General features: G+C 38.0%; 1 protein-coding gene and 1 long non-coding RNA gene across 2 annotated transcripts in view; both read right to left on the bottom strand.

The window, feature by feature from the left end:
• The window catches only part of LOC108312060, a 15,805-nt gene extending 13,716 nt beyond the window's left edge, over nt 1-2,089 (bottom strand). Inside the window, exon 1 of the long non-coding RNA XR_001828464.2 lies at nt 1,922-2,089. This is a non-coding gene — a long non-coding RNA (uncharacterized LOC108312060). The remainder of the gene's footprint in view (nt 1-1,921) is intronic.
• Nucleotides 1-12,540, bottom strand: part of PPM1E (protein phosphatase, Mg2+/Mn2+ dependent 1E) — a 266,871-nt gene that overhangs the window by 199,789 nt on the left and 54,542 nt on the right. The gene's annotated exons all lie outside the window — the stretch shown is intronic.

Below are 12,540 nucleotides of genomic sequence, written 5' to 3'. Positions count from 1 at the left end.
TTTTCTTTTTGAGACGGGGTTTTGTTCTGTCACCCAGGCTGGAGTGCAGTGACAAGATCTTGGTTCACTACAACCTCCACCTCCCAGGGTCAAGTGATTCTCCCACCTCAGCCTCAGAGTAGCTGGGGCTGCATGTGCATGCCACCATGCCTAATTTTTTTTTGTTTGTTTGACGGAGTCTTGCTCTGGCGCCCAGGCTGGAGTGCACTGGTGCGATCTCAGCTCACGGCAACCTCCGCTCCCTGGGTTCAAGCGATTCTCCTGCCTCAACCTCCTGAGTAGCTGGGATTATAGGCACATACATGCCACCACATCGGCTTTGTTGTTCTTTTTAGTAGAGATGGGGTTTTATCATGTTGGTCAGGTTAGTCTCAAACTTCCAACCTCAGGTGATCCACCCGCCCGGCCTCCCAAAGTGCTGGGATTACAGGCATGAGCCACTGTGCCAGGCCTAATTTTTGTATTTTTAATAAAGACAGAGTTTCACCATGTTGGCCAGGCTAGTCCTGAACTCCTGACCTCAAGTGATCTGCCTGCCCCAACCTCCCAAAGTGCTAGGATTACAGACATGAGCCACCATGCCCAGCCGACAAATCCTTCTTAATACTTATTTGGTTCCGTAAGTCTATGGACGCTTAATCTGTGCCATACTTCTTTAGTGGATGGGATCCTGTGAGTCATATCTCTCATTTGACAAGTTAATTTTTCACAAAAAGATTTTGTCAAGATTGATATATTAATTTTTTTTAGCAGAACAGTCTGAACCTCATATTAAAAAGTTCTCGGAACTGGTCTGGATCCATATTGAAATAAATCATACATTTTAGGTTTTCTATTCTTAATAAATGAGATGATTTTATAGAGATACAAGGAAACATGCTTGCTTTCTTCATATTACAGAAAAACAGTATTTCCAGATCCTTGATGATCAGAAAATGAAACTGCACATTGTTTTCTAATTCCTATAATGCTACTAGTATAATGACTTTCTTTCCATTCAGGGCTATTTTAGTAAGGTTACATATTACAGAATATTTGGAAAAAAAATGATGGTACATACAAGTGAATCTGTGTATCTGTACAATGATAATGGCATCATTCAATAATAATGGAGGATGAGGGACAAAAGACAACACACTGGGGCCAGGTACGGTGGCTCACACCTGTAATCCCAACACTTTGGGAGGCCAAGGCAGGCGAAACACCTGGGGTGGGGAGTTCAAGACCAGCCTGACCAACATGGAGAAATCCTATCTCTGCTAAAAATACAAAATTAGCCAAGCATATGGCACATGACTGTAATCCCAGCTACTTGGGAGGCTGAGGCAGAAGAATTTCTTGAACCTGGGAGGTGGAGTTTGTGGTGAGTCGAGATGGTGCCCACCATTGCACTCCAGCCTGGACAACAAAAGCAAAACTCGATCTCAAAAAAACAAAAACAAAAAAAACTACACATTGGGTACAGTGTACACTGCTTGGGTGATTGGTACACCAAAATCTCAGAAATCACCACTAAAGAACTTATTCATGTAGCCAAACACCATTTATTCCTTGAAAACCTATTAAAATTTTAAATATCTATAAAAAAATAAAATTTTAAAAAGTTTTCATATCCAGCCAAACTAAGCTTCATAAGCAAAAGAAAATAAAATCTTTTGTGAACAAGCAAGTACTCAAGAGATTTCATCACCACCAGGCCTGCTTTACAAGAGCTTCTGAAAGAACCACTACACATAGAAAGGAACAACCAGTATCAGCCTTTCCAAAAATATACCAAAAAGTAAAGAGCATCAACATAATGAAGAATTTACATCAACTAATGGGCAAAACAGACAGCTAGCATCAAATGGTGGTATTAAACTCACATATATTATTATTAATCCTAAACTTAAATCGACTAAATCCACCAATCAAAAGGCACAGCCAAAACCCATGGGTATGCTGTATCCAGACCCATCCCACATGCAAGGATACACAAAGACTCAAAACAAAGGGATGGAGAAAGATTTACCAACCAAATGGAAAGCGAAAATAAATAAATAAAAAGCAGGAGTTGCAATTCTCGCCTCTGATAAAATAGACTTTAAAGCAACAAACATCAAAAGAGGCAAAGAAGGACATTACATAATGGTAAAAAGATCAATGCAACAAGAAGACCTAACGATCCTCAATATATACGTTCTCAATACAGGAACACCCAGATACATAAGACTTATAGAGAGACTTAGACTCCCACGCAATAATAGTGGGAGACTTCAACATCAATACTAGATAGATCAATGAGACAGAAAACTAACAAGGATATCCAGGACTTGAACTCAGATCCGAAACAAGTAAACTTAACAAACATTTATAGAACTCTCCACTTCAAGTACACAAAACATACACTCTTATCAGTACCACATCACACCTACTCTAAAAGTGAAGTAAATCATTCCTTAATAATTGTATAGTATCTCACAGGTTTAAATGAAATATTGGTTGGCTGCTTGTTATTTTCTTCCCTCATTTTTTTCCTGTCTCCATTATTAAGCACAATAATTGGCATAAAAGAGGTTTTTAATACCCATTTTTAGACTGCATTCTAGGCTGGGCAATAAAGCAACACTCCCGTTCTCTCTCCCTCTTCCTCTTTCTTCCTCTCCTTTATTTTTTTTTTCCTTTCTTTCTCTCTTTTTTTTCTTTCTTTTTTTTTTTTTTAAAGTTGATCTCAGGGAGGTAGAAAAGTACTGTTAGATAGAAGGCATAGCAGAGTAGGTGACTATAGTTAGCAATATGTGTTATATATTTCAAAGCAGCTGAAAGAGAAAACTTGAAATGTTCCTAACATATAGAAATGATAAATACTCAGATGGATACCCCAAGTACTCTGACTTGATTCATTACAAATTCTATGTATGCAAAAAAATATGACATGTACCTCATTAAATAAGTAAAATGTTATATATCGGCTGGGCGCGGTGGCTCACACCTGTAATCACAGCACTTTGGGAGGCTAACGCGGGCGGATCACCAGGTCAAGAGATCGAGACTATCCTGGCCAACATGGTGAAACCTTGTCTCTACTAAAAATACAAAAATTAGCTGGGTGTGGTGGCATATGCCTGTAGTCCCAGCTACTCAGGAGGCTGAGGCAGGAGAATTGCCTGAACCCAGGAGGCGGAGGTTGCAGTATGCAGAGATTGTGCCACTGCACTACAGCCTGGCACCTGGCGACGGAGCAAGACTCTGTCTCAAAAAAAAAAAAAAAATGTTATATATCAGTAAAATAAACTGAAGTTATTATTTTTTTTGAAGACAGGGTTTCACCATATTGGTCAGGCTGGTCTCCAACTCCTGGCCTCAGATGATCCACCTGCCTTGGCCTCCCAAAGTGCTGGGATTGTAGGCATGAGCCACGCCGCCCAGCTGAAGTTAGTTTTAAAAAAAAATAATAAAAAATAATAATAATAATGGCAGGAAGATTCTGTAGCAGAGAGATTCTATACCACATTTTAAATAATATTTTCTCAAATGTATTTATATCAAATAACTATTATACCTGATCAAATTATTCAGAAACTATAAAAGTAGATAGCATATCCTTAACATTTATTATAACAATGAAACTTAAGTGAGTCACAACATGTAAAGTAAAAACTATTTTTACACACTTGAATTGCCATCCTCCTTCCCTGACTATCTCCATGTCTTCCAAAAGTGTATGAAAATACTGAGAACCTATACTTATAATTCACTAGAAGCTGGGTGACAATTAAATATAGTTAGAGAATCTTTTGGTAAGAAGAAAATGAAGTCAAAAAGCATGTTCCATTATCTGTTTTAATGCATTACTTTTATGGATATAATGAAAACAAGGTTCAAAAAAATTTTATGATATATATCACTTATGATGAAAACTTAAAAATTTAAATTTGAAAAATTAAAAAATTTTTCAAAACCAATCATTTAAAAATTTTAAAATTAAAAAAGCAGCTTTATTTAAAGTAATATTTCGAGGCCAGACATGGTGGCTTATGCCTATAATCCCAGTACTTTGGGAAGCTAAGGCAGGAGGATTGCTTGAGGCCAGGAGTTCAAGACTAGCCTGGGCAACATAGTGAGACCCAGTCTCTTCAAAATATTAAAAAATTAGCTGGGCATGTCTCAGCAACTTGGGAGGCTGAGGTAGGAGGATTGCTTGAGTCTAAGAGTTCAAGGTCGCAGTGAGCTATGATCACACCACTGCACTCCAGACTGGGTGACAGAACAAAACTGTCTCTACAACAAAACAAAATAAACAAAAAATTAGTAATATTTGAATTAAATATTACATAATGCTACTTAAATTCACATTTGCTTCTGAACATAATGGCGAGGTAGTACTACACTACCCTATTAAAAGCATAAATCCAGAGCTGGGTGCAGTAGCTAATGCTTATAATCCCAGCACTTTAAGAGGCCAAGGCAGGCGTATCACTTGAGGTCAGGAGATTGAGACAATCCTGGCTAACACGGTGAAACCCTATCTCTACTAAAAACACAAAAATTAGCTGGGTGTGGTGGTGCGTGCCTGAATCCCAGGTACTCGGGAGTTTGAGGCAGGAGAATTGCTTGAACCAGGGAGTCACAGGTTGCAGTGAGCCGAGGTCGCACCACTGTACTCCAGCCTGGGTGACAGAGCAAGACTGTCTCAAAAACAAAAACAAAAAAACCATAAATCCTTGAAGTCTAGAAGACAGTGGTAGCAGTGGCAGCAGAACATACTGATCTAGGAAAACATAAAGTTACTTCTACTCTTCAGTGTACTTTTGTTCTACAGGCTAAACAGTGGTTCTGAACAGAAAATGATTTTTGCCCTTTAGGGGACATTTGTGTGACATGGTAAAAGCCCCATAAAACTGCATACCTCAACCATACCTCGGCTTTCTGTTGAAACTGCTCTCTCTAACCCTGATGTGACAGGCAAGCAGTCCAAACCCACGCCATCTTGGCCCTGGCGACTTGTAATAAGTAACTAAGGTCTGTAATTTCCACCCTACCCAGGCAATGTGTAAACTAACCCGTATCTTGACTTCTGTGAACCACTTAAGTAACAATCAGAATGTCCAAAGTCCCCTGGCCCTCAGAATGCCCGAAGCCCCTCACCTGCACCCCCGCCCAGGAGGTGGTTTACAGAATGTCCAAGTCCACTGGCCCTTGGAATGTCCAATGCCCCTCGTCCCCACCCCTGCCCAGGAGGTGGTTTATGGGCATAAGAGGTCTTGACACCCTCCTTTCGGGGCCACAGGTTGGAGAAACGTGAGTCCTCCAAGGCCGCCGGCAATAAAGACCCTCCGATTTGGCACACTTTTGTCTTAGTGTTGACTTTCTATGCTCGCTCTGGTACAACATCTGTCTGGACACATTTTGGGTTGTTAGAAGTAGGGAAAGGTACTACTGGTATTTAGTGGTATAGGCCAGGTAAGCTGCTAAATATGCTACAACGCCCCCAACAACCAAGAATTATCTGGCTTGAAATGTTAGTAGTGCCAATATCCCTGATGAACACAAATGCAAAAACCCTCAACAAAATTCCAGTAAACCAACTTCAGTAGCACATTAAAAAGATTACATAGCATGATCACATGGGATTTATCTCTGAGATTCAAGGATTGTTCATCATACACAAATCAATAAATGTGATATACCACAATAACAGAATAATGGATAAAAATCATATGATCATCTCAAGAGATGCAGGAAAAACACTAAACAAAATTTAACATCCTTTTTTGACAAAAACTCTCAGCAAATTAGGTATAGAAGGGATATACTTTCATATAATACAGGCCCTATATGACAAGCCCACAGCTAACATCAGATTCAATGGTGAAAAGCTAAAAGCTTTTCCTTTAAGATCAGGAACAAGACAACGATCCTCAGTTTTATCATCTCTATTCAACAGAGTACAAAAACTAGAACATAGTTCTATTAAACATAGAACAAAACTAGAACAACTAGGACGTTCTAGTTAGAACAATCAGGCAAGAAAAAGAAATAAAGCTATCCAAATCAGAAAAGGCGAACTAAAATTGACTCTGTTTGCAGATGGCATGATCTTATATATATAGGAAATACTAAAGACTCCACAAAAGCACTGTTAGAACTAATAAATGAATTCCACAAATTTGTAGGATTTAAAAACACACAAAAATCAGTTGCATTACTATATACTAAGAGTGAACTAAATGGAAAAAAAATGAAGATAAAAATCCCACTTACGGTAACATCAAAAGTAATAAAACAGTTTTAGAAACAAATTTAACCAAGAAGGTAAAATATTTAAATGTAGAAAACTATAAAACACTGATAAAAAAAATTGAAGACACAAACAAATGGAAAGATATCCTGTGTTCATGGATTGGAAGAACTAATATTGTTAAAATATCTATATAATCCAACGTGATCTACAGATTCAATGCAATCTCTATCAAAATTCCAATGGTTTTTTCATAAAAAAATAGAAAAACAACAACCCAACATTTGTATATTAATACTACAACAGAAGATCCGAAGTAGCTAAAGCATTCTAGAGAAAGAACAACAAAACTGGAGGGATCACACTTCCTGATTCCAAATTATGTTATATAACTACAGTAATCAAAGTAGTATGGCACTGGCATAAAAACAGACATAGAGACCAATGGAACAGAATAGGAAGCCCAGAAAGAAACCCAAACCTATATACTCAACAAATCTTCAACAAAGGCACCAAGAAGATACAATGGGGAAAGGATAATCTTTTAAATAAATGGTGTTAGGAAAACTGGATATCCCTAGGCAAAAAATATGAAGCTGGACCCTTATTACACCATACATGAAAATCTACTCAAAATGGATTAAAAACTTACACATAAGACCTGAAACTAAAAAATTACTAGTTGAAAACAGAAGGGAAACCTCTTTGACAATTGACCTTGCAATGATTTTTTTGTCAATCATACTTCAATAAAACTGAAGGGGAGGCTGGGTATGGTGGCTCACGCCTGTTATTCCAGCAATTTGGGAGGCCAAGGCAGGTGGATCACTTTACGTGAGGAATTGAGGACCAGCCTGGCAAACATGGTGAAACTCCACCTCTACTAAAAATACAAAAAACTAGCTGGACATGGTGGTGTGTGCCTGTAATCCCAGTTACTCAGGAGGCTGAGGCACGAGAATAGCTTGAACCCAGGAGGCAGAGGTTGCAGTCAGCTGAGATCATGCCACTGCACTCTAGCCTGGGCAACAGAGCAAGACTCCATCTCAAAAATATAAAAATAAAAATAAATAATAAAAAGAACTGAAGGGGAAAAATATTATCAGAGATAAAGGGGGACAGTTATCTAAAGATAAAATGATTAATTCATAAGGAACAAACAAAAATCATAAATATGCATTTTTGTCAAGTAGCAGTTTCAAGGTGAAGCATACTGACAGAATTAAAGGAAAACGTGGACAAAATCAAAATCACAATTGGAGATTTTAACACTCTTCTCTCACTTAAAAATATTCGATCTGAAAAAACACTAACAACCACCATGACCTAATCAACATTTATAGAACACAACATCCAAAAAGGCCAGAATACACATTCTTTTCAAGTGTACATGTTATATTCACCAAGATAGAATATATTGTGAAACAAATTTTAGTAAAAATAAAAGGATCAAAATAAGAGGGTATGTTCTCTAACCCCAGTAGAATTAAATTAGAAATCAAGGAACGCAGAGTAAACCCAGAGTAAATAAAAGGAAAGAAACAATAAAGAATTGCAATCAATGAAGGGGAAGTCAGACAAACAGCAGAAAAAAATTAATAAAGCCAAAAGTTGTTTCTATGAAAAGATCAGCCAGCGAAACTGATAAAGTCAACAACATTTATAATATTCTAGCTAGACAGGTCAAGAAAAAAAACAGAGACCATCACCCAGGTGAGGAATAATAAGAGGATATCATATTAAATCCTATAGACCTTGAAAAAAATAAAAATTATAAAAAATTTTATCTCAATATGTTTGACAAATTAGATGAAGCAGACAAATTCCTTAAAATACACCATTTACAAAGACTTAGATAAGATGAAAGAGAAAATCTCAACAGCCCCTTGTCTATTAAAGAAATTTACTTTGTTATCAAAAGTCTCCCCACAAAGAAAACCCATATCAACCTAGTTTTACTGGTGAATTCTGTCAAACACTTAAAGAAATAACTTCAATCTTGTATCAACTCAGAAGAGACACTTTTCAGTATTTCTTGAGGCCAAAATAACCCAATATCAAAGCCAGAGAAATTACAAAAAGAAAAAAAGGAAAAGAGAAGGAAAGAAAAAATATATAGACTAATATCCTTCATGAACAAAGATGTAAATACATAAAACAAAATAGTACCAAATTGAATCTAGCAGCATATAAAAAGGATAACACATCATGACTAAATGAGGTTTATTCCAGAAATGCAATGTTGGTTTAACGTTTGAAAAAACAATTAACATAATTACCATATTAACAGATAAATAACAAAAACCATATAGTCATCCAAATGGATGCAGAAAAAAAATTGACAAAATTCAACATCCATCTATATATGTATACACATATATATAATGTTCTTGGATTGAAAGACTCAGTAAGATTTACTTTCTCTGCAAATTGATTTATATACATAGTCAATGTAATCCTATTCATATTCCTACCAGGAATGTTGTAGAGACAGAAAACTTGATTTTAAAATTTATATGGAAATGCAAAAGATCTAGAAAATCCAAAGCAATTTGGAGAACAAAGTTGGAGAATTTACATTACCTAATTTCAAGACTTAACGTGAGGCCAGGCATGGTAGCTCAAACCTGTAATCCCAGCACTTTGAGAGGACAAGTCCGGTGGATCACTTGAGCTCAGGAGTTCCAGACCAGCCTGAACAACATGGCAAAACCCCATCTCTACCAAAAATACAAAAAAATTGGCCAGGCGCGGTGGCTCGTGCCTGTAATCCCAGTACTTTAGGAGACTGAGACGGGCAGATCCCTTGAGGTGAGGAGTTCGAGGCCAGCCTAACAGGATGAAACCCTGTCTCTACTAAAAACACAAAAATATAGTTAGGCTTGGTGCCACGTGCTACATGCCTGTAGTCCCAGCTACTCGGGAGGCTGAGACAAAAAAATTGTTTGAGCCCAGCAGAGGTTGCAGTGAGCCAAGATTGTGCCACTGCATTCCAGCCTGGGCGACAGACTCAGGCTCTATCTCAAAAAAAAAATTAGCCGGGTATGATGGCACACGCCTGTGGTTTCGAACACCTGTGGTTCCAGCTGCTTCGGGAGGCTGAGGTGGATAGCCTGAGGTGTTTGGCTCAAGAGTATAGCTTGAGCACCAGAGGTGGAGGTTGCAGTGAGTCCTGATGGTGCCACTGCACTCCAGCCTGAGTGACAGAACAAGACCCTGTCTCAAAAAAAAAAAGACAATGTGAAATTACAGTCATTAAGACAGCATGATTCTGTCATAAACAGACAAGTATATCAACAAATTAGAGAACACTGAAAAGACCCACACTTGCACTATCAACCGATTTTCAACAAATGAACCAAAGCAATTCAATGGGAAATTGTAAATCTTTTCAACAAATAGTGCCAGAATAATAGGATATTCAGATGGGAAAAAATGAACTCTAATCTTTATCTCACACTATACACAAAAATTAATTTACATTGGTTCAGAGACCTAAACATAAAGCTTCTATAAGAAAACAAAGGGCCGGACACAGTGGCTCATGCCTGTAATCCCAACACTTTGAGAGCTGAGGCAGGCAGATCACTTGAGGTCAGGAGTTTGAGACCAGCCTGGACAACAAAGTGAAACTCCATCACTACTAAAAATAAAAAAATTAGCCGAGCATGGTGGCGTGCACCTGTAACCCCAGCTACTTGGGAGGTTGAGACACAAGTATCAATTGAACCCAGGAGGCAGTGGTTGCAGTGAGACAAGAGCAAGGCTCGTCCCGAAAAAAAAAAAAAAAAAACATCAAAAAAAAAAAAAAAAAAAAAAAAAAAAAAAAAAAAAAAAAAAAAAAAAAAAAAAAAAAAAAGAGTACAAGATACTATTACATGCCCATGAGACTAGCCAAATTTGATTTATTTTCACATTTGTCCTCAATATACAAGTGCCACTTGCCAAGAGAATAGCCAAAATTTAAAAGACTGATAAGACCAAACATTGGTGAAGAGACGGAGCAACTGAAATTCCCATACATTTTTGATGGCCATATAAAATAGTATAACAAGTTTGGAGAACATCAGGTAGTTTCTTAAAAACTACATGTATATCTACCTACCTAATGATCCAGCATTTCTATTCCCAGATATTGACCTAAGAGAAATACAAGCCATGTCCACAAAAAGACTTGCACTAGATAATGTTCACAGCAGCTTCATTCATAGTAACTAAAAATACAGGTAACAGCTCAGATGTCCATCAACAGGAGAATAAATGAAAAAACTGTGGTACATTCACACAATCTAATTCTACTCAGCAATAAAACGAAGTAACTGAATACATGCAATAACATGAATAAATCCCAAAAAACATGTTGCCTAAAAAAGCTTTCCACAAAAGTGTCTATACTATATGATTCTGTTTACACAGGATTCTAGAATATGCAAAATTAATCTATGGTGAAAAAAAAAGTCATGGCTCCTCTCGGCAGCATGGGTGAAGACTGACTGTGAAAGGGCATGAGGAAACCTTCTAGAATAGCAGTAATATTCTAATTCTGATAGGGATATTAGCAGATATATGCATCTGTCAAAATTCATCAAATGGCACAATTAAGATTTATGCATTGTATTGTACATAAATTTTACTTTTTAAAACATAAACAATGACTTGTTGGAAACTTGAAAAAAACATTCAACTATACTGAATTATTTGTTTTTTTAGGAGTAAACTTCGCAACTTACGTTTATTTATTTATTTATTTATTTTTTTTTTTTTGAGACAGAGTCTCACTCTTTTGACAGGTGCCAGGATGGAATGCAGTAGCACGATCTCGGCTCACTGCAACCTCCTCCTCCCGGCTTCAAGCAATTCTCCTGCCTCAGTCTCCCTAGTAGCTGGGACTACAGGCACACAACACCATGACCAGCTAATTTTGTGATCCACCTGCCTTGGCCTCCCAAAGTGCTGTTATTACAGGTGTGAGCCACCACACCTGGCTAATTTTAAAAAAATTTTAAATTAGCCAGGCATGGTGGCATGCACCTGTAGTCTTAGCCACTCCAGAGGCTAAAGGAAGAGGCTCACTTAGTTCTAGGCTGCAGTGAGCATGACTGTGCCACTGCACTCCAGCCTGGGTGGCAGAATCAGACTCCAAAAACAATTACAACAAAAAAAATTGACAAAAGGGATCTAATTAAACTAAAGAGCTTCTTCACAGCAAAAGAAACTGTCAACAGAGTAAACAAACAAGCTACAGAATGGGAGAAAATATTTGCAAACTATGCATCTGACAAAGGTCTAATATTCAGAATCTATAAGGAATGTAAACAAGTTCATGAGCAAAAAAACAAACACTATTTAAAAGTGGACAAAGGAATGAACACTTTTCAAAAGAAGACATACATGTACCCAACAAACAAATGAAAAAATATTCAACATCACTAATCATTAGAAAAATGAAAGTCAAAACCCCAATGAGATACCATCTCACACCAGTTAGAATACCTGTGTGTGTGTTGTTTAACAGGGTCTCACTCTGTTTCCCAAGCTTGAGTGCAGTGGGACAAACATAGTTCACTCTGCAAACTCCACCTCCTAGGCTTAAGCATTCCTCCTGCCTCAGCCTCTTGAGCAGCTGGGACCACAGGCATGCGCAACCACACCCACCTAATTTTTTAATTTTTTTGTAGAGACAGGGTCTGACTTTGTTGCCCAGGCTGCTCTCAAACTCCTAGGCTCTAGAGATCCGCCTGTCTCAGCTCAAAGTGCTGGGATTACAGATGTGAGCCCCCACACCCAGCCACAATGGCTATTATTAAAAAGTCCAAAAATATCAGATGCTGGCAAGGTTGTGGCAAAAAGGGAACACTTACACACTGCTAGAGGGAATCTAAATTAGTTCACCCATTGTGAAAAGCAGTTTGGTGATTTCTGAAAGAACTTAAAACAGAATTACCATTTGACCCAGCAATCCCATTACTGAGTATATAATGTCCAAAAATATAAAATATTCTACCATAAAGACATGTGTAGGTCGGGTACAGTGGCTCATGCCTGTAATCTCAGCACTTGGGGAGGCAGAGGCAGGCAGAGCACTTGAGGCCAGTAGTTCAAGACTAGCCTGACCAATATGGTGAAACCCTGTCTCTACTGAAAATACAAAAAAATTAGCCAGGCATGGGGATGAGCACCTGTAATCCCAGCTGAGGTTGAGGCACAAGAATTGCTTGAACCCGGGAGGTGGAGGTTGCAGTGAGCCAAGATCAGGCCATTGCATTCCAGCCTGGGCAACAGAGCAAGACTCTGCCTCAAAAAAAAAAAAAAAAAAAAAA

This window comes from Cebus imitator, unplaced genomic scaffold, assembly GCF_001604975.1.
Source record: "Cebus imitator isolate Cc_AM_T3 unplaced genomic scaffold, Cebus_imitator-1.0 Scaffold121, whole genome shotgun sequence".
In the NCBI taxonomy this organism is placed as follows: domain Eukaryota; kingdom Metazoa; phylum Chordata; class Mammalia; order Primates; family Cebidae; genus Cebus; species Cebus imitator.
The sequence above is the reverse complement of the archived record's forward strand: the minus strand, read 5'-3'. Positions and strand labels throughout refer to the sequence as shown.